General features: G+C 41.3%; 1 pseudogene; it reads left to right on the top strand.

Moving 5' to 3' along the window:
- LOC142455590 (bifunctional phosphoribosylaminoimidazole carboxylase/phosphoribosylaminoimidazole succinocarboxamide synthetase pseudogene) overlaps window positions 1–24,958 on the top strand; it is a 92,593-nt pseudogene extending 67,635 nt beyond the window's left edge.
- The last annotated feature ends 466 nt before the right edge of the window (window positions 24,959–25,424 follow it).

Raw genomic sequence — 25,424 nt, 5'->3', positions numbered from 1 at the left:
AACCTTAGCTTACATAGGTGCATTGATGGTTTGCTTCACATCCAGTTCCTAGCCTGCCTATAACTGCTTATATTGAACTTCTCCATTGTCTCTTCCACAGATGTAGTCAATAGGATTTCAGTAATGTCATCTGGAGTTGTCTATGTGTATAGTTGCCTTTTGTGTTGTTCATTAAAGGTATTTGAGATGAAGATGTCAATGGTCTTGCAAAAGTCTGTTATTTGATCTCTGATTTCATTCCTTTCACAAAGGCCATATTTTCTAACTTTTTTATTCTAATTACTGTTAGGTATCAATGCATCTTGATGCATGTTTGATCAATTTCAGACTGAAGGTCATAGAATTCTTCCACTTCTTCACTAGCTTTAGTGGCTGGGGTATAAATTTGAATAATATAGGAATTGATTGGATTTCCTTAAATGTGAATAGATAGAAAGAATCCTAACACAGACAGCATTGTACATTTATATTGATGGATTTTTCTATATTAATATATTATTCTATTCCTACATTGATCTTGAATCCTTTCTGAAGATAAATACAATGCCAGTCCTCTTGATTGTATCATTCCCATATGATTTTCTGTTTCCTAATGGCCAGTAGCAATCTATTTCAGCTCACTAATGCCTACAATGTCATTTTAAATCATTCTATTTCATTTTTGACAACTTCCAATATTCCTATATTCATACTTTGTACATCCCAAGTTTGATTATTAATTGGTTTGCAGCTCTCATTTTGAGTCACGACCCATCTGAAAATGGAAGTCCCACAGGCTTCTCTTCTACGGGCTTTACTCTATTCACATCCTTCAGGTTGACTCTGCTTTAAGAAGGCCTGAAACGCTTCTTCAGTCATATTTTGAGTGTCCTCTGATATGAGGACATCATCTTCTGGTGTTATCTCTGACGAAAGTCTGCTTTGTGTCATGAGGTTTTTGATATCTGACAGTGTTTCAATTCTGTCTGTAAGGTTGTTCATTGCTAATTCTTCAGAACTGGATATCCTAATCCTTTTTCATAGTCTGTTCTTAGTTTGGAAGCTCTGCTGAAACCTGTTCACCTTTGGTGACCACAGATCTAATTTCCCCCAAACTTAAAAAAAATCATTTTATTGGGAGTGCTTACAGAGGTTGTAACAATTCATAAATCAAGCGTGCTTATGCAATTGTTGGCACCATCAGTTTCAAAACATTCTCATTCTTCTTGAAATCCTTGGTACCAGCTTCCATTTATCACGTCCCCCACCACCCTACCCCCAGGAGTCCTTATTGTTATATGTCTTATAAATTATATGACATATGTTACATGTCTTATAAATGTCTTATTATCATCATCCATGTCTTACACCATCCAATATATACATTCACCTACAAATTACAATTCTGTAATTTGTTCCCCTTGAGTGGGAGTATATAGTCATCATTGCTATCAACTCTCCCTTTCCCCCTCCCCACAACCTTTTCCCCTACCCTCAGGGAACCATTACTCTCATTACTTCTTTTTGTAACACAAGTTTCAAAAATTATTTACAGGAAAACAATTTGAGTTCTTGGAGGGTGCAAAAATTTCTGTTTTGTCATGAACACTGAAGAGCATAGTCTATTTGGGAAGGTTTCACTCACCTGCTCACTATTGTCAGTCTATTCCACCTCGTAGTGACTCTATAGGACAGAGTCAAAGTGTTCTGGTGGGTTTCTGAAGTAGTAAATCTTTGAAGGAGAAGAAAGCCTCACTATTCCACCAGAGTGCCTTCAAACATGCAGAGACTTAGATGGAGGCTTTGTCAGGAAATGAGAGCTTCATTTCTAAATATCATTGTCTACTAAATGTTTACATGATTTAGGAGTGATGCTTTCAGACTTGCTCTAGTGGTACAGTGGGTGATATATTGGCCGGATAATTGGAAGACTTTTGTGGCCTGTGAAAGCCTAGAGAGCAGGTCAACTCTGTTCTACATGTTCAATGTGAGTTTAAAAGGACTCAGTGGAAATGAGGTTGGATTTACTATATGTACATATGAAGGAACTTCAAAAAGTGCTTCCAGCAATGGAATGAAAATGTAATTTTGATGTATATGTGTAACATACATATGCATTAAATATAATGTTATTTGAAACAATGATTTAGAGATGCAGCATATATACCTGTTTATGCATATAGATGAAGGGGTTTAGAAATCATGGAAAAACATTATTATTTTTAATTTAATTTTTCCAGGAACATGTTGACACTCCTTGTGTATTATTTTTAATATATATTTCTTGACAAAAAGAATTACTAATGAAGCACGAGATGCACTTCTTTAGGTCTTTTGTCCTGTGTATTCTATTTCCTCTGCTCTATTCCATCACTGTATCTCTAATTCTCTAACTCGCAGTTATCCTTAACCCCCTGCACTCCAAAAACGTTATATAGATTTATACTCACAGCAGTAACAACTATGGGGCATGCCTCGTCATTGTACACTAATTTATTATTTCAGGGTCAAGGACCTTCTCAAATTCACCTTCCATATATCTTTATTCAAGGATGATATAATCATCTCTCTGCTTTGTTTTCCTGCTAGCTGCAGTGTTTGAAATGCTGGTAAGCACATTTTAAAAAGCTGACCTCTGGTATTCCGAGTTTTACCCTCTCTTATCAGTCTCTTATGCATATAATAGTATCTTATCAGTCTCTTATGCATAGATGGACCCTGTCAGTAGACTTTTAGGTCTAATAACATGTCCATCTCAATGTTAATAAACTATTGTGTCTGAATATATATATATATTTTTACTCTATAAATATTAATAAGACAGCTATTTCAGTGTTACAATCATACTATATAAAATTTAGCAGAAGTGTGTTTGATCTAAAGGAAACTTCTACACAATATAAAATGCACACAACAATTTAAAAACAAATTATTTTATTGGGGGCTCGTACAACTTTTATCACAATCCATACATCTATCCATGTGTCAGGCACATTTGTACATTTGTTGCCATCATCATTCTCAAAACATTTGCTTTCTGCTTGAGCCCTTGGTATCAGCTCCTCATTTTTTCCCTCTCTCCTCATTCTCTTCTCCCTCTGAACCCTTGATAATTTATAAATTACTATTTTGTCATATCTTACACCATTCAATGTCTCCCCTCACCAACTTTTCTGTTGTCCATTCCCCAGGGAGGAGATTATATCTAGATGCTTGTTATCAGTTCCCCCTTTCTATCCCACCCGCCCTCCCCTCTCCCGGTATCATCACTCTTACCACTGGTCCTAAAGGGATCATCTGTCTGGATTCCCTGTGTTTCCAGTTCCTATCTGTAGCAGTGCATACCCTCTGGTCTAGCGGGATTTCTAAGGTAGAATTGGGATCATGATACTGGGGTAGGTGGGGGAGGAAGCATTTAGGAACTAGAGGAAAGTTGTATGTTTTATGAATGGAGGTCCAATGTTCATCTGCTACCTTAATACTAAACCCATAAATGTATGCACATAGATCTATTTCCCAATCATCATACATGAATATATTTACATATGTACATGCTTTTATTTATGTTGTATAAAGCCCTTTGCCTCCTAGCTCCTTCCTCTAGTTCTGTTGAATTTCCTCTCGTCCCAGTATCATGGTCAGCCTTCATTTGGTTTTCAGTAATTCCTCTTGGTTACATTGCCCTTTATCAAGCCCTACCAGTTCTCTTATACCCTCCTCACCACCTATTTGGATCACTTGTTGTTCCCTTGTCCCTGAGTTTGTTACCACCACTTCCTTTCCCTCACCCCCCGCTCTCCCATGTCCCCCCGGAACCATCGATCCCATTGTTTTCTCCTCCAGATGGTTCATGCAGCCTATCTTATTTAGACAGACCTGCAGAGATAATAACATGCACAAAAACAAGACAGAACAAAACCAAGCAACACATTAAAACAAAACATAAACAACAACAACAACAACAAGCCAACGACAAAACAAACAAACAAATCCAACAACAAAAACGGAAAGCCTGTACTTAGTTCAAGGACTGTTTGTTGACCTTTAGGAGTGTTTTCCGGTCAAATTTGATGGGGTTCCAAGTCCTGGCCCCAAAGTCTGTTGTTGATATTCCCCCGAGACTTCATTGCTCTGTTCCTCTTGCTATTCTGTTGCACACTCTTAGTGTTTTGCCTCGGTGGGGTGGGCTCAGATCAGGTGCGATTCCCACACTGTGTCTCCTGTATTGTACCCTGTAGGGCTATGGGTCAGTGAGGGATGTTGTGTTTCATAGTGGGCCCGACCATATGGTCTTCTCTGTGGATTGGCTGCTCTGAGCGGGAATATCAACCTCAAGGCTTGGTGGGCCAGCATGTGTTCTACTCTCTCTCCCTCTCCCTTTAGCACACAACACTTTCAAAAGAGATTTGAACACACACACGTACCCTCATTTCACTCATTTAATTTAGTGAAGAGAAGCAAGGAAGTTGTCCTTTATTCTCCCTGGACTGTGATTTATGTATAATCTCAGAGTTGTAACTGATCTTCTGTCTTTGTAGAACATCAAAGGAATCTAAAGATGAGTAAAATGCTGTCTTTACACATGAATTCTCACATGCAATCTGCCTCTTTAATTACAAGTAACTATCAGTTCCTTCAAACACAATCCCATCAAGGTCATCCATCGCCCAGAGGGCCAGTGAAGCCAGAGTGGACTCAGACTATCCATTTTTGCCAAACTGTTCTAAGAAAAGGTATTAGAACACAGTTTATAGACTTGCCAGTCCAGTAGCTTTCATTTACATATGAGGAAAGAAAAGCCTGTGTTATTCCCTGGCTTGTTCACATTATGCAACTGGTTAGTGGTAGAGATGAAATTAGAAATAAATTTCTATGACTCAATCCAATACCTCTTCTGTTATCTTTTGTGACTGAAGACTATATCCTACACTCAGGGTCATACAAATCTGCAGTCTTAGTTTTTTTGTTTCTTTGGGTTTTGGTGTCTGAAATCCATGGTTGATGAAATTATAGAGACAATAACTGGATTAATGGTGTCTTGGGGTCTGACAGGGGAGGAGGGTAGGAAATGAGGAGGTAATAACAGAGTCCAAGAAAGTAGAAAATGTTGTAAAATTGATTGTGGTAATTATGGTAAAACTCTTCTGGATACAATTGAACTATTGAATTGTATGATATGTTGACTATGCCCCAATAAAATTAAGAAAAACAAGCAAACAAACGAACATTGCATCTAATAGTTGGAAGAGGAATGCTGACTCTTCTGGAAAGTGGTGAATCCCCTCAGAGAGTCTGTAAATACACATAGCATACACCTGATGTGATAATTGCTTTAAGACGTCTCTACAGCCCACACTCACCATTGCATGCTAATAAAGAGTGACTGTAAATCTTTAAGAAAAATAAATAAGCTAGGGTCATTTTACCCTGGAAGGTTATCACCCTGTAAATTTCCAAATGGAACTGTGTTTTAATTGAAGTTACACCAAGGGCAGTACTTCAGAAATTACAGCACGATTCTTTTTTTAAAAAAACCTCTAAAAATAATGATTGCTGTAACTCAAAACCTTCCTCTAGCTCCTGAACGCTTCCGCCCCTCCCAGTTATCATGACTCCAGTTCTACCTTGCGGACCTGGTTAGACCAGAGGATGTGCAGCGGTGCAGTAGGGATCTGGAAACACAGGGAATCTAGGACGGACGAACCCCTCAACACCAGCGGTGGGAGTGGCGACACCGGGAGGGAACGGGGTGTAGAAAGGGAGAACCGATCTTGGAGATCTATGTGTAACCTCCTCTCTGGGAGATGGGCAATGGGGAGGTGGGTGAGGGGAGATGCCGGGCAGTTTAAGATAAGATATAATAATTACTTATAAACTATTAAGGGACCAGGGGGAAGGGGGGAGCGGGGAGGGAGGGGGAGGGGGAAAAAAAGGGAAACCTAGCTGATTCCAGGAACCCAAGTGGAAGGTGAATTTTGAGAATGACGAGTGCAACAAATGTATAAGGGTGCTTTGCTCAATTGATATATGTATGGATTGTGGTAAGAGTTGTATGAGCCCCAATAAAAAGATTTATTAATAAAAAATAATGATTGCTTTTATTCTCCTATGAATCCATTTTGTTATTTTTAAGTCTTATTTCATTTTTTTCCACACTGGAGGAACCTTAATGACCAAATGAACAATATGAAAAACAATCTCTCTCACTGATTTATAAAGGTAAAAACTATAGCATGAGAGCAACATCTTTCTTTGTCTCTGTAGTTAATAGAATAAATTTAAAGTATCCTTCTTTTGTGAGATATTGTGAAGGTGGCAGAGAACCATTTGTGACTTTTCACACTGTTTTCAATTGTCTGAGAGCTTTTTCACACTTAATGAATACATGCTCTTCTGTTTCAAATTCAGATTTGTGACTTTCCGAAAACTTAGCTTTTACTTATATAGTTTCACAAATATCATACGTAAAAACACATAGTAAGATGTGGTATGCTTTATTAGGCTGAGGATGTATAATATAATGACAATAAATAACACACATAAAAAACTCACTACATGAGAATTAATATACAGCAAGAGCTTATTATCTTATTTGAACCGAAGGTCCAAATAACTTTTACAGAGAGGTAATACACCATTTATGGAACAATAAACAGGGTCACAAATAATTTGAGTGATTTACTCAAAGTCATCCAGCTAGTGACTGGTAGCTGGGACATTAAATTCAAGAACTTTGCTTTGTAACCATTATATGGTATTGCCGATAACGGCTGAACTTATGTTAGAGATGGGAGGGAAGTCTAAAATTGAATTTCTTGACAGCACATCAGAATGGGTATTGGAATAAAAAATTTAGTTATGCACATGCAGCAAATTATTTATTGTCATTTTAAAAAATGCCTAAGATGCATCAGACCCAAGAAATTCAGGCTTAATAAAAATGTCCAATAAATAAACATAAATGATCATAATGCCTATATAAGTTTTCACATTCTTGGCAAGTAATGAAATCAATAATTTGTTTAAATGTCACTTTGCTTTCATTTGGTGTTGTACTGTAACAACTAGTATTAAGGAAAACAATGGGACATAGTCCTGGAGATGGCTTTGAGTTGGTTCTTGACCCATTTTCTCTGCCATGTTAAATATCGAGCAGTGGACCCCAGAGCCCAAAACAGAAAATCAAGACATTGAGGCTCTATTTTGAACTGTCTAAGGCAGGGGTGGAAAGTCTTTTTTTATGACAATCTTTTTTTATATCCATTTGGATATTTATAACACCCTTATCTGGATCAACTGGTTAACTATTAAGGTAATTCATCCACAATGTGAGCTGGAACGGCTTCTCATTGGCGAGGCATGCAACGTTAGCTAGTATTGATGATCTGAGGGCCTTATGTAACTCATGGGCTGAAAATTCTCCTGCCCTGCTCTAGGTCATAAGTGAAGGCAGATGCCTTACAAGGCATTTCTGAGTGACTCTAGAGCAGTGGTTCTCGACTTTCCTCAGGCCGCCACCCTTTCATACAGTTCCTTGTGGTGGTGACCCCCAACCATAAAGTTATTTTTGTTGCTACTTCATAACTGTCATTTTGCTACTGTTATGAATTGAGTGACCCCTGTGAAGGGGTTGCGACGCACAGGTTGAGAATGCTGCTCTAGGACCTCCCATTATTTCCTCTATTCATACGTGCTTAAATTTATTTGGCCTACTGCTCCCTTTTCAGAAAAAATTACTCAGCACCCCCATGGCAATTAAAAACGTTTGTATTATAGCTCATGATCCAGGATAAAATATAGCTATATGATTTTTCAGTTCCCCGGGATCGTTCTAATTCTCCCCAGTGTGGGGTTTGGGGAGTAGACTAGGGGGTGTATCATTCACTTTGGGAAAACCTAGACTATAACTATATCTATGTACTAGCAAGCTTCAAGAGGTGAAGTACCAGATGTAGCATGGGAAGGGGCACATTACATTACAAAAGAAGTGCTTGATTTTCTAGTACATACAATCAGAAGCCTGCAAAATATGTGTGGGGATGGTTATGAGGTGTGTGCTAATGACGCAGGGAATATCAATTTGGATCAGTTTAACTTTATGGATATGAGCCGACCAAGCACACCTTCTGCATATAGTGTTTCATCTTTAAAGGTTAGAAAAGGGTCTAGTAATTTATGTGTTTGCTTCCATGAAGGCTGGCCTAGGTCAAATTCGGTTGAAATGCCAGACCTACCTTGGAGTTCACAGAAGAAAGTATCCAAAGGTTTAGTGAAAGAGACTTGTTGTTGCTAGGCGCCATCGAGTCAACTCCAGCCCATAGTGACCCTATGCACCTCAGAACGAAACACTTTATGGTCCTGCGCCATCCTCACAATTATTCCTGTGCCTGAGCCATTGAAGCAGCCACTGTGTCCGTCCCTCCTGTCGAGGGACTTCTCCTCCTCCATTGCCCTCCACTTTACCAAACATGTTGTCCTCCAGGGACGGTCTCTTCTGACATGTCCAACATATGTAAGACACATTGATTTGTCCAACACACAGTCCATGGAAATTTCAATATTTTCCCCAGCACCACAATTCAAGTGCATCCATTGTTCTTTGGTCTTCCCTATTCAATGTCCAACCTTCACATGCATATGAGGTGATGGAAAATAACGTGGCTTGGGTCAGGCACATCTTAGTCCTCAAAGTAACATTCTTGCTCTTCAATACTTTAAAGAGGTTTTGTGAAGCAGATTTACCTAATGGAGTCCATCTTTTGATATCGTGCCTGCTGCTTCCATGAGCATTGACTGCGGATCCAAGCAAGACAGGATCCTGGATGACTTCAACCTTTTCTCCGTTTATCTTGAGTTACCTAGGGATCCGGTTGTGAGGATTTTTGTCTTCTTTACATTGAGTTGTCATCCATACTGAAGGCTACAATCCTCGATCTTCAACAAGGACTTCAATTCCTTCTCACAATCAGCAAGCAAGGTTGCGTCATCTACATCAGTTTGTTAATGAGCCTTCCTCCGATACTGATGTCACATTCTTATTTATATAATCCAGCTTCTGTGATGATTTTCTCAGCATACAGATTGAAGAAGTATGGTAAGAGGCTACAATACAACCCTGATGCATACCTTTCCTGATTTTAAACAATCAGTATTTCTTTGTTCTGTTCTGATAAATGTCACTTGATCCATGACCAAGTTTCACATGAGTCCAAAGAAGTGTTCTGTAATGCCCAATTTTCTCAAGGTTATCCACAATTTATTATGGCCCACACAGTTGGATAACTGTGCATAGTCAGTTAAATGCAAATAAACATCTTTCTGTAATTCTCTGCTTTGAGCTGAGATCCATCTGACATCAGCAATGATAACTCTTGTTCCACATCCTCTTCTGAATCTGGCTTGAATTTCTGGCAGTTCTTTGTTAATGTACTGCTGCAACTACTGTTGGATGATCTTGAGCAAAAATTTACTTGCATGTGATATCAATGATATTCTTGTATAGTTTGAGCCTTCTGTCGGACCAGTTTTCTTTGGAATAGACACAAATATGAATCTCATCCAGTCAGGTGGTCAAGTAGCTGTCTTCCAAATTTCCTAGCATAGATGAGTGAGTGCTTCCAGTGCTTCTTCAGCTTACTGAAAACATTTAAATTGGTGTTCCATCAATTCCTGCAGCGTTTCTTTTTGCCAATACATTCAGTGCAGTGTACTTCTTCCTTCAGTGCCATTGGTTCTTGCTTATGTGGCATTTTCTGAAATGGTAGAATGTGGACTTGTTCTTTTTGGTACCGTGACTCAGTTATTCTTAAATCTTCTCTTGATGCTTCCTGCATAGTTCAAGATTTTTCCCATAGATTCTTTCAGTATTTCAACCTGAGTCTTGCATTTTTCCTTGACCCCAGACACTATATCTTTTGATAGCCGGGCATCATCAGCTTTATTCACCACATTTGCTTATTCACACGCTTTGTCTTCAGCGATTGTGTTGGGGAAGGTGAGCATTATAGAATGCCAGTTTAATAAAACAAAGTATTCTTGCATTGAGCGAAGGCTTAAGTGGAGGCCCAATGTCCATCTGCTACCCTAATTCTAAACTTATAAATATATGCACATAAATCTATTTCCCCATCCTCACATATAAATATGTTTACATATGTACATGCCTTTATTTAGATATCTATATATGCCATTTGCCTCCTAGCTCTTTCCTCAATTTCCTTTGACTTTCTTCTTGTCCCAATATCATGTTCAGTCTTCATTTGGGTTTCAGTAATTCCTCTTGGTTACATTACCTTTGATCATGCCTTACCAGGCCTCCTACATCCTCCTCACCACCAATTTGGATCACTTGTTGTTCCCTTGTCCCTGGGTTTGTTAACACCACTACCTTTTCCCCCCACCTCCCCCTCTCCCATGTGCCCTGGGATAATAACATGCGCCCAAAAAAAAGACAGAGCAAAACCTAGCAACAGTATACAACAAAACAACAACAAACCAATGGGAAAAAAAACAAAACACAACAAAAAGAAAGAGAATCTTGTAGTTAGTTCAAGGACTGTTTGTTGGTCTTTAGGAATGTTTTCCAGTCCAGTCTGTTGGGGCACCAAGCCCTGGCCCCAAATCCACCTGTGGCATGCTCTGGGGAGCTCACCACTCCATTCCCTTGCTGTTCTGTTGCACCCCCTTAGTGTTTTGCCTCAAGTGGAGGGATCAGATCGGTCACAATTCCCACACTGTGTCGCTGGTGTTGTCCCCTGTAGGGCTATGGGTCAGTGAGGGATGTAGTGTCTCATAGAGTGGCTGATCATATGGTCCTCTCTGTGGATTGGCTGCTCTGAGCAGGAACATTTTCCTCAAGGCCTGGTGGGCCATGGTGTGCTCTGCTCTCTCCTCCTCCCCTTTCATTTGCTCCCGTGTGCTCTGATCAGACATGTCCCTCTCCTGGAGCTGCAGATTCAATGCCGTCCTCTGAGATAAATTCTTCTGGGGGGAGGGGCAGGGGACATATCTTTTACCACCGTGGACAGGAACACATTCATGAAGATAATTCACCTTTTGAAGCTCCATTAGATACTGCTGTAGGCAGTGCTCTGTATAGTCATTGACAATGAGGTGTTTCCCAACTGAATTAAGACACCTAACTAAAATGGGCTGACTGGGCCCATGACGGTAGAAGCCAATGAGAGTAGTTAATTACCAAAGATCATGTGGGCATAGTCACCACAGTTGACTATAAAATGAAAGCATTAATCATAATGGTTTGATTTATGCAGACTTTCGGCATTGTCTACTGGGCTATACTATTCATGTGAGTGAAATAGATGGAAAATTTTGTAGACATTTTCTTGATCTGTGTAAGCAGAAAAATTCTTGATCAAGTGAATGGCAGTCTAAAGTGAACCACCAGTATAGAGAGTCGCAGGTTCCCACTCAGTTCCCATTCCTGAACTAGTGGGCAAACCCATATATTCTTGTGAGGGAAGACGGCATGGGTATGCTTGAGGAAGAAGCCCATATTACTGACAAATATTTGCATCGTTAACCTTTGTTCCAGGTTTCCCCAAAAGGGATCTGTGACATTTTATAAGTGTGACTGTTCAGTAGAGAAAAGAAAATAATTTAATTTTTTCTGAATTACTGGCTCTGAACTAACCATAATTTCTGAAAACCCAGTATGTCACTTTACCCCAGCAGTCAAAGTGGAGGCATATACAGGCCAGGTTATTAATAGATGTTTAATTAGCTCAGATCCATTTCACAGTTCAGTGGGTCCCCAAACCAATCCTGTAGTGATTCCTCCAGTTCTAGAATGAATTATTGGAATAGAAATACTAAGTGCTAGCATAATCCCTACCGGATTCTTGTCATGAGGGACAAGGGCTATAATGGGAGAAAAGGTCAAGTGAAAGTCATTGCAAGTACCTCCCACCCTGCATTCCTAAGGACTTTAATTTTACCACCACTACCTAGAACCTTAAGGTGGTGGGGGATTATCCCACCACGGCCTAAGCCGACTGATCTTGTTGGCCTGTGCACTAAACTTTTGAAATATGTCAATTACTTTTCTGTCCATTTCTTTTTAAAAAATCATTTTATTGGGGCTCATACAACTCTTATCACAATCCATACATACATCAATTGAGTAAAGCACCCTTATACAGTCATTGCCCTCGTCATTTTCAAAACTCGCCTTCCGCTTGGGTTCCTGGAATCAGCTCATTTTCATTTTTCCCCTCTCCCTCCCTCCCTGCTCCCTCTCCCTCATGAACCCTTAATAATTTATAAATTATTATTTTATCTTATGTTACACTGCCCGGCGTCTCCCTTCACCCACTTTCCTGTTGCCCATCCCTCAGAGAGGAGGTTATATGTAGATCCCCGAGATCGGTTCCCCCTTTCTACCCCTCCTTCCCTCCCGGTATCGCCACTCTCACCACTGGTCCTGAGGGGTTCATCTGTCCTAGATTCCCTGTGTTTCCAGATTCCAATGGTACCACTGTACATCCTCTGGTCTAACCAGGTTTGCAAGGTAGAATTGGGATCATGATAGTTGGGGTGGGGTGGGGAGGAAGCGTTTAAGAACTAGAGGAAGGTTGTGACTTTCATTATTGCTACACTGAACCCTGAGTGACTCATATCTTTCCCACTACCCCTCTGCAAGGGATGTCCAGTTAACTACAGATGGGTATTGGGTCCCCATCATGCACTCCCCTCATTAACGATGATATGATTTCCCCCCCATCCCCCGCCTTTGTTGCTTGAAACTTGGTCCCCTCGGCCCTTCATGATCACACATGTTGATGTGCTGCTTCCATGTGGGCTTTGTTGCTTCTGGGCTAGATGGCCACTTGTTTACTTTCAAACCTTTAAGTCCCCAGATGCTGTATCTCTCAATAATCGGGCACCATCAGCCTTCTTCACCACACTTACTTATGCACACATTCGTCTTCAGCGTTTATGTGGGGAAGGTGATCACAAAATGATGGTTTTTGTTCTTTGGTGTCTGCTATCTGATTCCTTCAACATCTCATGTTCACTTAGGCTTGTGTACTTCTCTGTGGGCTTTGTTGCTTCTGAGCTAGATGGCCACTTGTTTGCCTTCAAGCCTTTAAGACCCCAGATGCTATATCTTTATGATAGCCGGGCACCATCAACTTTCTTCACCACGTTTGCTTATGCAGACGTCTGTCTTCAGCGATCATGTTGGGAAGGTGGGTATCATGAAATGACCGTTTAGCTGAGCAAGGCGCTATTGTCTTGAGGGATTGCGCATGAGGAGGCCCATTGTCCACCTGCTACCTTACTACTGAACCTATAAATATATGCACATAGGTCTATTTCCCCCATAATCATAAATATGTTTACATATGTACATGTCTGTATTTAGGCTTCTATGTATGCCCTTTGCCTCCTACTCCTTTCCTCTATTTCCTTTCGCTTTCCTCCTGTCCCACTACCATGTTCAGCCTTCATTCTCGTTTCAGTAATTCCTCTCAGTTACCTTGCCCTTGGTCACTCCCTACCAGTCTTCACATCCCCTCCCTCCACTGGTTTTGAACCACTCACTGTTCCCTTGTCCCTGGGTTGGCTGACACCTCTTCCCTTCCCCTACCTCCCACACTCGCATGTCCCTCCGGGACCGTTGGTCCCGTTATTTTCTTCTCACATTGTTTGTCCATCCTATCTTATCTAGGTAGACCTGCAGATATAGTAATATGTGCATAAAAATGCGGATGGCTTTGACAGCACCAAAGTGACACATAAGAACATTGCGTCAACAGCAACACCGACATGCTAACAAACAAAAAAGCCACTGTCTGTCCATTTCTGTAGCCTTGTTTTTCGCCAATGCCTTCAAGAGAGCTTGTATGTCTTCCTTTAATATCATCAGTTCTTGATCATATGTCGCCCATTGATATTAAATGCTGACAAATTCTTTTTGGTACAATGACTCTCTGCTTCCTTTCCATCTTCTTTTGATGTTTCCTGCACCATTTAGTATATTGACTGTATAATTCTGAGTTATTGCAACTTGGGAGAGGCTTAAATTTCACCCTCAATTGTTCCATCATGAGATATGCTGCTTCCTAACTCCATGCTTTACATATTTAGTTATAATGATTTGATTTGTCTTCTCCAGCTGCCCTTTCAAATTCTAAGACCAGTTCTTTTATTTCACCATCTCTTCCATTCTCTTTGCTAAGTCTACTTTCAAGAGCATGTTTCAGACTCTTGTGATATATACTTCAGTCTTCTTTATTGTGTTTTTAATAACCTTTTGTTTTCTTCATTTATGATATCTGGCTCTCACCTCACAACTCCTCTGGTCTCCAGTTATTAATGTTCCACCTTTCAAATCCAATCTTGAAATAGCCTCTGAATATAGGTGGGATATACTCAAAGTTATATTTTGACTTTCATGCACTTGTTTTAATGTTTTTCAGCTTCAACCTGAACTTGTACACACAATCTTGGTGATTTATTCTCAGTAAGTCCCCGACCCTCTTTTGACTAATGATATTGAGTTTTCCATGGTCTCTTCCCACAGATATAATCAATTGATTCCTGTGGATTCTATTTGGTGAGTTTCACAAGGATAATCACAGTTAATGTGGAGAAAATGTATTTTAATGAAGAAGACATTGCTCTTACAAAACTCGAGTGCTCCAAGCAAGGCCATGTGTTATCACGGTGAGCTTTTCTTTGATTTTAAAGCTCATTTTATTGGGGGTTCTTACAGCTCTTTTAACAATCCATACATCAATTGTATCAAGCATATTTGTACATATGTTGCCATCATTATTTACTTATCATTATTGAAATATTTACTTTCTATTTCAACCCTTGGCATAAACTCCTCTTTTTACACGCCCCCTATGCCCCCCTTGTGATCCCTTGATAAATTATAAATTATTATTATTTTCATATCTTATACCGACCACTGTCTCCCTTCCCCAATGGTTTCTGTTGTTCATTCCCCTAGGGGGTGGGAGGTGGGGTGCTAGGGGTTATGTTTCAATCATTGCGATCAGTTTCCCCTTCCTTCCCACCTTTCCCTACCCTCCCGGTATCTCTACTTCCATTTCTGTTCCTGCGGGGTTTATTTGACCTGGATTCCGTGTATTGTGAGCTCTTATCTGTACCAGTGTACATAATCTGGCCTAGCCTGAAGTGAAGGGTAGGTCTGGGGTCATGATAATGGGGAGTGAGGAAGCGTCCAGGAACAAGAGGAATATTGTATGTTCCATTGGTGCTATCTTGGACACCATCCCTTTCTTGTGACTCTTCTTTGAGGGGATGTCCACTTGACTACAGATGGGTTTTGGGTCTCTGCTCTGATCCTCAACTTCATTCTCAAATATGTTTGTTTGTTTACTTGTTTGGGGTCTTCTGATGCATGTTATATGATCCTGTTCACACCTCATGATCGTACAGGCTGGCGGGCTTCTTATATGTGCATTTGTTGCTTCTCTGCTAGATGGCTGCAGTTTAACTAAACGCCTATAAGACCCTAGATGCCATCTCTTTTGATAGCTGGGCACCATCAACTTTCTTCACCACATTTGTTTATGCACTTATTTGTCTCCAGCCATTTTGTTGGGTGGGTAAGCATCACAGAATTCTTGGTTGTTAGAACAAAGTGTTCTTGTGTGGAGGGAGGGCTTGAACAGAGGTCCAAAGTTCATCCACTACCTCAATGTATTGCCATTTAAATAGAGTAACATAGGCTAATACCTCTTTTTTTAAAAGTCACTTTATTGGGGGTTCCTACTGCTCTTATCACAATCCATACATTTGTACATATGTTGCCATCACTGTTTTCAAAATATTTTCTTTCTACTTGAGCCCTTGGTATCAGCTCCTCATTTTTTCCCTCCCTTCCACACCCTCCCTCCCTCATGAACGCTTGATAATTTATAAGTTATTATTTTTTTCATGTCTTACACTGACCACTGCCTCTCTTTACCCACTTTTCTATTGTCTGTCCCGCTGGGAGGGGGTTATATACCAATCATTGTGGTCAGTTCTCCCTTACTTCCTCTCCCCCTTCCCTTACTCTCTACTCTATCTGTCCTGGATTCCCTGTGTTGCCACCTCTTATCTGTACAAGTGTACATGTTCTGGTCTAGCCAGATTTGTAAGGTAGAATGAGCGTGGTGATAGTGGGGGTGGGGTGGAGGAAACAGTATGGAATAGAGAAAAGTTGTGTGTTTCCTCAGTGCTATACTGAACCCTGACTAGCTCATCTCTTCCTTGTGAGCCTTCTGAAAGGGGATTTCCAATTGACTGCAGATGGGCTTTGGGTCTTTACTCTCTGCCCTACTCATCATTCACATTGATCAAGGACCTCAGGGACCCTATGCCTTCCTCACCATTGATTTAAGATGACTTGTTTTTCCCTTGTCCCTGGGTTTCTTGGCACCTCCCTTCCTCCTCCCCCACCTCCTCTCCTGTGCCCCCCTTGGACCCCTGGGACCGTCGGTCCAGTGTTTTCTCTTCTGGATTGTTTATCCTGCCTATCTTATATACCTAGAGACAATAATAAGTGCAAAAACAAAGCAAAGCAAAACAGCAACAAAATAAAACAAAACAAGAATAACGACAGCAACAAAAAACCAATAGCAAAAAAGAAAAGCCTATAAATTGTTCCAGGTCTATCTGTTGACCTTTATGAGTGTTCTCCAGTAGGGTCTGATGAGGTGCTACACCCTGGCCCCAAAGCCCATTTTTGGTATTCTTCTGGGGCTTCATTGCTTTGCTCCCCCTGCTGCTCCACAGCACACCCTGAGTGTTTTGGCCCAGTGAGGGGCCAGATCAGGCACAACTCCCACGCTGTGTCTACAGTGCTGCCCCATATAGCACTATGAGTCAGTGAGGGATGTCATGTCTCATGGTGGGGTTGTGTCTCGTGTGTCCCTGTGCATTGGTTGCTCTGAGCTGGAATATTGTCCTCAGGGCTTGGTGGGCTGGGATGTGCTTCACTCTCTCTCCTACCCTCTTCATTTTCTCCTTTGTGCTCTGACCAGACGCGCCCCTCTCCCTGAGCTTCAGTTTTAGTGCTATCCTCTGAAGTGAATTCTTCTGGGTGGTGTCCACGTAGTTGGGATTAGGGCCGGCCCTGCAGATCTCACTGTTGGTTCCCTGCTTTATGCTGGTATGTAGCATTCACATCTTGCTGTACTGGTTTGAAGTCTGGTCCCTCTCTCCCTTTCCTGTGGCGATATAGACAAAACCCTTCCCTTGGGTGGGTGAGTACCCTGTTCCCCTGCTATCTCTGTCTTTTTCAAAAAAAAATCTTGTACCCATTTTTTTCAGTTGGCTGCCACATGTACCCTTGGGTTTGACCCCTGCCATAGTACTTGGACCTCATTCCAGGAATGTATGTATATAGTAGCTTCCCCCCCTATGTCCCTTTTGCATTTTTTAAGCTTACCTCAGTCTCAGTGGACTCATATTGTACTTGTCTTTTTATGCTAGGTTTATTTCACTTAGAATAATTTCCCCCAGTTCTTCCCATGCAGCGATGTGCTTCATCTGTTCATCACTGCCTTTTAGGAATGCATAGTACTCCATTGTATGTATGTACCACAATTTTTTAATCCATTTGTCTGGTGATGGGAATTTGGGTTGTTTCCAACTCCTTGTGATTGCGAACTGTACCACAATGGACATTGGAACAGATGTCTGACTGGTTTGTTTCTTGTCTCTTCTGGTTATATCCCCAATAGAGGATTGCTGAGTCATATGGTAGCTGGATTTCCATCTGTTTTAGAAATCACCAAATCAATTTCCATAATGGCTGTACATACCTAAAGGTCCACCAGCAGTGGATGAGACTTCCTATCTCACTACAGCCCCTCCAACACTTATTGCTTTCTGATTCTTTGAATTGGGCTATTATTGAGGGTGTTAGGTGATATTGCAGAGCTGTTTTTTTTTTCCCGTGGGTGCCCCACCTCAGCCATTGAACTCACTTGGCCAGCCGTGAGTCTGTTCCAAGCTCCAGCAAAGGAGGCATCCGCCGGGCCCTTCCCGAGGGCGGGGTCCTCGGCTTCTCTTGCCCAGTCCGCCCTTGCGCAGAGCCCCGTTATCTGGGAACTCAGGGAGGCCCCTGTTAGGGCCGCTGCTGGGCCTAGTCTCAGACCTTCCCAAGGGACAGGGGTAGAGTGATGGAGCACTCAGCGCGTGGCCCCACCGATGAGCTTCCCTCCGCCCTACACAGAGCTATTTTTATTTGCATTTCTCTATGGCTAATGATCAGGAACATTTTCTCATATGTTTATTGGCCATTTGATTTCTGTCCTTGTGAAACTTCGGTTCAGGTCCTCTGACCACCTTCAGTGGATAACTGTTGTTGTTTTTTTAATTTTAAATTTATTGTTGTTAGCAGATTATTGCAGATTTTAGTAATAAGGCCTTTGTCTGATATGTCATTGTTAAAGCTGTTTTTCCAGTCTGTGGGCTCTCTTACTACTCTCTTGGTGAATTCTTTCAAAGTACACGTCTTTTAGCTTCAGTATATCCCACTTGTCAATTTGTGCCTCCTCTGTGTTTGTGTTCTTTCTTATTTCCAGTAGCCTGTTTATTCCCTGACCCAAAGTTCTTAGGTTTGTCCAAATTCCCTCATTGATGGCCCTAATAATTTGGGGTTTTAACTCAAGGTCTGCTATCTACCTTGAGTTTATTCTTGTGCATGGAGTGAGATAAGAGTCTTGCTTCATTTTTTGGCAGGTAGATGTAAATTTTTTCTAGCGCCACTTGCTGAAGAGGGCATCTGCTTTGCATTTGATATTTTTTGGGCCATTATAAATAATCAGTTGTCTGTACCTGATGGTTTTATTTCTAGGTTTTCAGTTCTTTTTCATTGGTCTGACTATCTGTCATTATACCAGGACCACACTCCTTTGACCACTGTGGCTGTATAATAGGTGCTAAAGTCAGATAAAGTAAGCCCTCCCACTCTGTCCTTCTTCTTGAGTAGTTCTCTGCTAATTCTTGGCTTCTTGCCTCTTTATATGAAGTTGGTAACAAGTTTTTTGAATTCTTTGAAGAAAGATGATGGTATTTGTATTGGGATAGCACTGACCTTACAGAGTACCTTGGACAGAACTGGCATCTTTACTGAGTCTTCAGATCCACAAGCATGGGATATTCTTCCATTTGTTCAGGTAACTTTTGGTTTGTTGTAATAGTGTTCTATAGTTTTCCTCATAGAATTCTTTTGGTTTTTTAAAAAAAAAATCAGGTTTATCCCTAGATGCTTCAATTTGTCACAATTTGGCTATTATGAAGGGTACTACCTTTTGGACCCCCTCTTCCGTGGTCTTGTCTGATGTACATAGCAGTCCAATAGACTTCTGTCTGTTGATCTTGTATCCTGCCACTTTGCCATATTCCTCTAGTGCTTCTAGCACTCACCTTGTGGAGCTTTTGAGATTTTCCATATATAAAATCATATAATTTGCAATTAATGATAGTTTTGCCTCTTCCTTCTCCAGATGAATACCGTTGATGTCTTTTATTTGCCGTATGCTGTTAGCTAGGACCTTCAGTAGGATGTTAAATAGGAGTGGGGACAGGGGCATCCTTGTCTGGTCCCTTTTTCAGAGGGATTGTTTTCATCTTTTCTCCATTGACTACCACGTTGACTGTAAGTTTTTCATATATAGCTTGTATTATATTGAGGACTTTTCCTTCCATTCCTATCTTCTTGAGTGTTTTAAACAAAAATGGGTGTTGGATATTGCCTAATGCTTTATCTGCATATATTGATAATGTCATGTGGTTCTTGTATTTTTTCATCTCAATGTGGCAAATAATACTACCAGTCAAGGTGCGATGTTGCACCAATGAAAAATACAACTTTCCTCTAGTTCCTAAATGTCCCCCCCCTCCTGCCTCCCCCCTATCATGATCCGAATTCTACCTTGCAAGTCTGGCTAGACCAGAGGATGTACACTGGTGCAGATAGGAACTGGAAACACAGGGAATCCAGGGCAGATGATACTTTCAGGACAGCGGTGTGAGTGGTGATACTGGGAGGGTAGAGGGAAAGGGGGTTGGAAAGAGGGAACTGATTACAAGGATCTACATGTGACCTCCTTCCCTGGGGGACGGACAACAGAAAAGTGGGTGAAGGAAGACGTCAGAGAGGACAAGATATGACAAAATAATAATATATAAATTATCAAGGGCTCATGAGAGAGGGGGGAGCGGAATGGGAGGGGAAAAATGAGGACCTGATGCCAGGGGCTTAGGTGGAGAGCAAATGTTTTGGGAATGATGAGGGCAATGAATGTGCAGATGTGCTTTACACAATTGATGTCTGTATGGATTGTGATAGGAGTTGTATGAGCCCCTAATAAAACTATTAAAAAATACTAATGGTCTTTTATCTGTGAACCATCTCTGCATTCTTGGTATGAATCCCACTTGGTCATGGTGAATTATTTGTTTTATATCCTTTGTATTTTATTGGCCAGTATTTTGTTACGGATTTTTTGTGTTGATGTTCATTAGGGATATTGGTCTGTAGTTCTCAATTCTTGTGGGATCCTTGCCTGCTTTAGGTATCAGATTTATACTAGCTTCATACAATGAGTTTTGGAGTTTTCAGTCTTTTTCTATGTTCTGGAAGAGTTTGTGTAGGAGTGGTGTCAGTTCTTTCCTGAATGCTTGGTAGAATTCTCCTCTGAAGCCATCTTGTGTGGGGGATTTTTTTGTTGGTAATCCCTTGATAACCTTGTCTATTTCTTTATTGTTATGGGTCTATTGAGACGCTTGTCATCCCTCTGGGATAGTCTTGGAAGGGATTGCTTTTCCAAGTATTTGTTCATGTCTTCCAAGTTGTTGAATTTATTGGGGTGCAGGCCTTCATAGTCCTGTATAATGATCCTTTTGATGTCATTATGGTCTGTTGTTATGCCCTCTGTTTCATCCCTCATCCTTGCTATTGAAATTTGTTCCTTCCTTTATTTGGTTAGGTTTGCCAGAGAATACCTCTATTTTTATTAATTAATATACTTACAGATGTACACACTTATGCTTATACCTCTATCCATGGCTTTACTTCCTAGAGCTTTCCTGTTTTCTTTTACCTTCTTCCTGTTCCATCAATAAGCTCACCCTTCTTCTGCCTCTTAGTATTTCCTCTCAGCTAGATTGCTGTTGCTGCAACACCCCCCTGAGTCTCCATGTCCTCCTCACTGCTGATTTTAATTCCCTAGTTGTTCCCCTGTCTCTGGTGCTGTTTGCTCACCACTCCCTTCCCCTGCCTCCTCCTCCCCCGAAGTCCCTCCAAAACCATTAGCTCCATTGCTTTCTCCTCAGGCTTGCTTCCCATGTCTTAAATAGGTTGGAAAACCAACAATAGTGGAGACAAAACAATAAGAAAATAAAAGATTGAAATAAAAGAGTATATAAACCTAGCAAAAATCCTGGAAATGCACACACAATTCCAGGTCTGTCTGCTGACCTTTATGACTACCTTCCTCCTGGTTCTGGGGTTCTGGAAACTGCCTCTCCTAGCCTGAAATCTAGGACTCTTCGGGAGCTTTGTGGTTTTGCTTTGCTCCTGCTGCCGATCTTTTATGTTCCTTTCTTGGTTCGCCCACTGTGGGGGTTGACACCAGACTCAATCCCTGCCATGTGGTCCCAGTATTGTCCTTGGTTACAGTATGTTCCAGCAGGGGCACATCATGTCTCAAGCTGTAGTTGGCCTTACAGTCCTCTTTGTGCCTTAGCAACTCCATGCAGGGACATGACCCTCAGGTCTTGGGGTGCCAATATGGGGTCTAGACCATCATTCTCTCTTTTTCCTTCTTGGTTTGCTTCTGTGTGGGCATGACAGACCAGGTCCTCTCCCCAACCTGTAGGTTGAGTGCTGTCCTCTGTAGCACAGACTTCTAGGGAAGGACTCAATTTTTGAGCCTTTCTTTGTTTCCAACGTTCACATACCAATGAGCAGAATTACCAATGCATTTTGATTGCATGGCTTATCAATTTAGGTCTAAAGAAGTTGCTAGATATCTTTAATGTCTTCATCACTGGCTATAATAGTTGGTGCATAAATTTTATTAACTGGTCTTTCTTATAGATGTATAGGTATTGCCTTATCATATACAGCATTGTACTTCAAGATAGATCTTGAAATATTATTTTTAATGATGACTGAGACCAATTTACTTTTGAATTTGTCATTGCTGGCATAATAAGGAAATGCTTGTCTGATTCAAAATGCTCAAACCAACTCATTTCAGTTCACTAATGCCCAGGATATGCATCTTTAAAGGTTACATTTTATTTTATAGGACTGTACATTTTATTATATTCATATTTTGATGATCTTGTTTTATCTAAATAATATCTTTTATTTAGTTTCAAAACCATTTTATTGGGAACTAATACCAATATCATATCATACCCTAGTCCAAACACATCAAGCAGTATTGTACAATTGCTACCACAATCGCTTTCAATACAGTCTATTCCTTCTTGAACTCCTTGATATCAGCTCCTCTTTATCCCTGTGCTCCCCCAATGTAGCCCCAGAAACCTTTATTCTATGTGCTGTTTCTATAGCTTCTTCAATTCTGGGTTTCATATAATGAAAAACAGAAATACATCTAACAAAAACTCAAGAGGGCTACTCACAATGACAAAATATATTAGAGAGAAACCCCAATATGGAGAGAAATAAATACATAAATAAACACAGAAAATATTGAAAACCAGATCCGGCTCAATGTGTATTAGAGGGGAATCAAGTGACAAGATTTTAGCTGATCAAGTCAGATTTATCATTTTGATCTTCCTAGAGTCATCCCTCCAACTCACCCTCTGTGGTAACCAGTTTATCCCGTCCCTCCATTATCGATAGAGGGGATCTCTGGAGGTTTACTTCCTGTGTAGACCTCACAAATGTATCTTGGGCTTCCACTGTCCTCCATAGCCTTCTGCAAAGTAGAATCTCACAATTTCGGCTTTAATACGACTCCCTCCTTCAACTATGGATTATGTGATTTACAATCCTTGAGTCACAGATGTCTGCGTGCTTCTTCCTCGTGGAGTTAGTTGTTCGATGATCTGATTATTAATGAATGTTTGTAGCTGTGTCTTCTCATTTTGTGTCTGCCCCATCAGAAAGTAAGGTTCACAAAAGCTTTGTTCCATCTGTGTAATTAAAACTGACTCTAGCTCTCATATGCACCAGTGTACAACCTCTTCCCTATCCAGTCCTGCAAGGTAGAATTTGGATCATGGTAGTTGGGGGGAGGAAACATCCAGGATCTGGGGGAAAGCTGTGCTCTTCATCGGTACTACCTCGCACCCTGACTGACCCATCTCCTCTCCTAAACCCCTCTGTGAGGGGATCTCCAGTGGCCGACAAATGGGCTTTGGGTCTCCACTCTGCACTTCCCCCTTCATTCACTATGGTATATACATATATAAGGCATCATGCAAATATATATATATGGTATATAAAATATATATATTTGCAAGATGCCTTATACCTGATCCCTTTGACACCTCATGACAGGGCAAGATATGACAAAATAACAATCGATAAATTATCAAGGGCTCATGAGGGATGGGGGAGCAGGGAGGGAGGGGAAAAAAAAAGAGGACCTGATGCAAAGGGCTTAAGTGGAGAGCAAATGCTTTGAAAATGATTAGGGCAAAGAATGTATGAATGTGCTTTATACAATTGATGTATGTATATGTATGGAGTGTGATAAGAGTTGTATGATCCCCTAATAAAATGTAAAAAACAAACAAACAAACAAAAAAACTGACTCTAGACATTCCAGCTTCTCTACTTCTTGGGGTCACAGCTGCCAGCCCAAACCTCTGAGGTGCTGCTTATTGGTCCAAAACTCTGTGAGGGGAAAACAGAAGTCTGTGAGTTGGCAGATCACCCAGGGAAAGTCATCCTGCCTTCCAAGGACCCGATTACTGCAGGGAGTGCCACTGGAAAGAAACATCTGGAAGCAAAGCAAAGCAAAGCTGAGATTCCCAACCAAGACGACCAGTTGTCTTTTTCAGTGTTCCAGGAAGCAGATATCTAAACTGCTTTCACCACAACATGGGGGAGATGGATTTCATTACTTCCCAGTGTGAAATGATTCCATGGAGTGGATATGTAGAATAGCAACTTGCTCTTTTCTCAAAAGGAGCCCTGGCATTGAGGAAGGCTATCGGTTTTGCCCAACGGATGTGGAGATGCTTTTCAAGGATGAAGCCAACAATGACCCACAGTGGTCTGAGGAGCAGCCAGTTGCTGCCAAAGTTGCTTTGCTGGACTTGAGATAGGTCAAATTAAAGTAGACATTGTGAATCATGCCACCCAGGCCCTTTTTGATATACTGGAAAAATCTTGGTTGCCCCAGGACTGTACATTGGTTGACATGAACATGGAATTTGGTGTTGATGTAACCACCAAAGAAATTGTTCTTGCTGATGTTATTGATAACGATTCCAGGTGACTCTGGCCATGAGGGGATTGAGGCCAACAGAAGGACAGTCATACAGTAACCTCAAAGAAGGAACTCCTGAAGTGTTTCAGCTGGTCAATAAACATTTCGAGTGGGCTGCAGAAAGAGGAGAGCTGTTTCTGAAATCACAAAGTCAGGGCAGGGTTGTCATATTGCTGACCTCTGACCTCAGTTACTGCAGGAACATCAAGGAGGCTTGTGGAAATGCTGGCATTGGCATCCCAGGTGAACTTTGAGTAACGTCTGTTCACAGAGGCCCAGATAAAACTCTGAGGATTAAAGCTGAGGATAAAAGGCATGGCCTTCCTACTGTCTTTGTGGTGGTAGCGGGCAGGGGCCATGGTTTGGGACCAGTTCTGTCTGGTAACACTGCACATCCAGTGATCAGCTGTCCTCCCCTCACACCAGACTGGGGGGCTCAGGAGGTATGGTCTTCTGTTCAGCTACCCAATGGTTTCGGCTATTCGACTATATTTCTAAGTTAGAGAAAAAGAAAATGTGTTGACTAGAAAAACCCCAACTCTAACTCGAGGAGGCTGCTCATGCCCAATTCTGCTCTGGGCCTTCACTCGGAGGGACCTGTCTCCCAGTGTGGCTCTGACAATGGGCCCCTGCTGTTGCAGTCTTCAGGCCGGCTTTCCTTTGTGGACCACCCCTTCCTTCTTAGCCTGGAAGTCCTGTTGGAACTCCCTTGCCATGGGTGAGCCTGCTGGCGCAGCTTCGACCATCACCACAACATGCACGTCAGTACAGTGTGATAGGCTGACAGATGAGTGGAATTCTCACAGCTCAACCAATTGACAAGAATCACATAAATGGAGAATGGATTGTAACTGTTCAGAAGTTCATTTTACTTCGATACACAAGCAACGGTCATGGAAGCAGCAGACATGAAATCAAATAATGTGTTGAATTCGGCAGATCTTCTGCACAAGACCTCTTGTAAGTGGT

This window comes from Tenrec ecaudatus, chromosome 8, assembly GCF_050624435.1.
Source record: "Tenrec ecaudatus isolate mTenEca1 chromosome 8, mTenEca1.hap1, whole genome shotgun sequence".
NCBI classification, from domain to species: Eukaryota; Metazoa; Chordata; class Mammalia; order Afrosoricida; family Tenrecidae; genus Tenrec; species Tenrec ecaudatus.
This window is presented reverse-complemented; position numbering and strand designations above follow the sequence as displayed.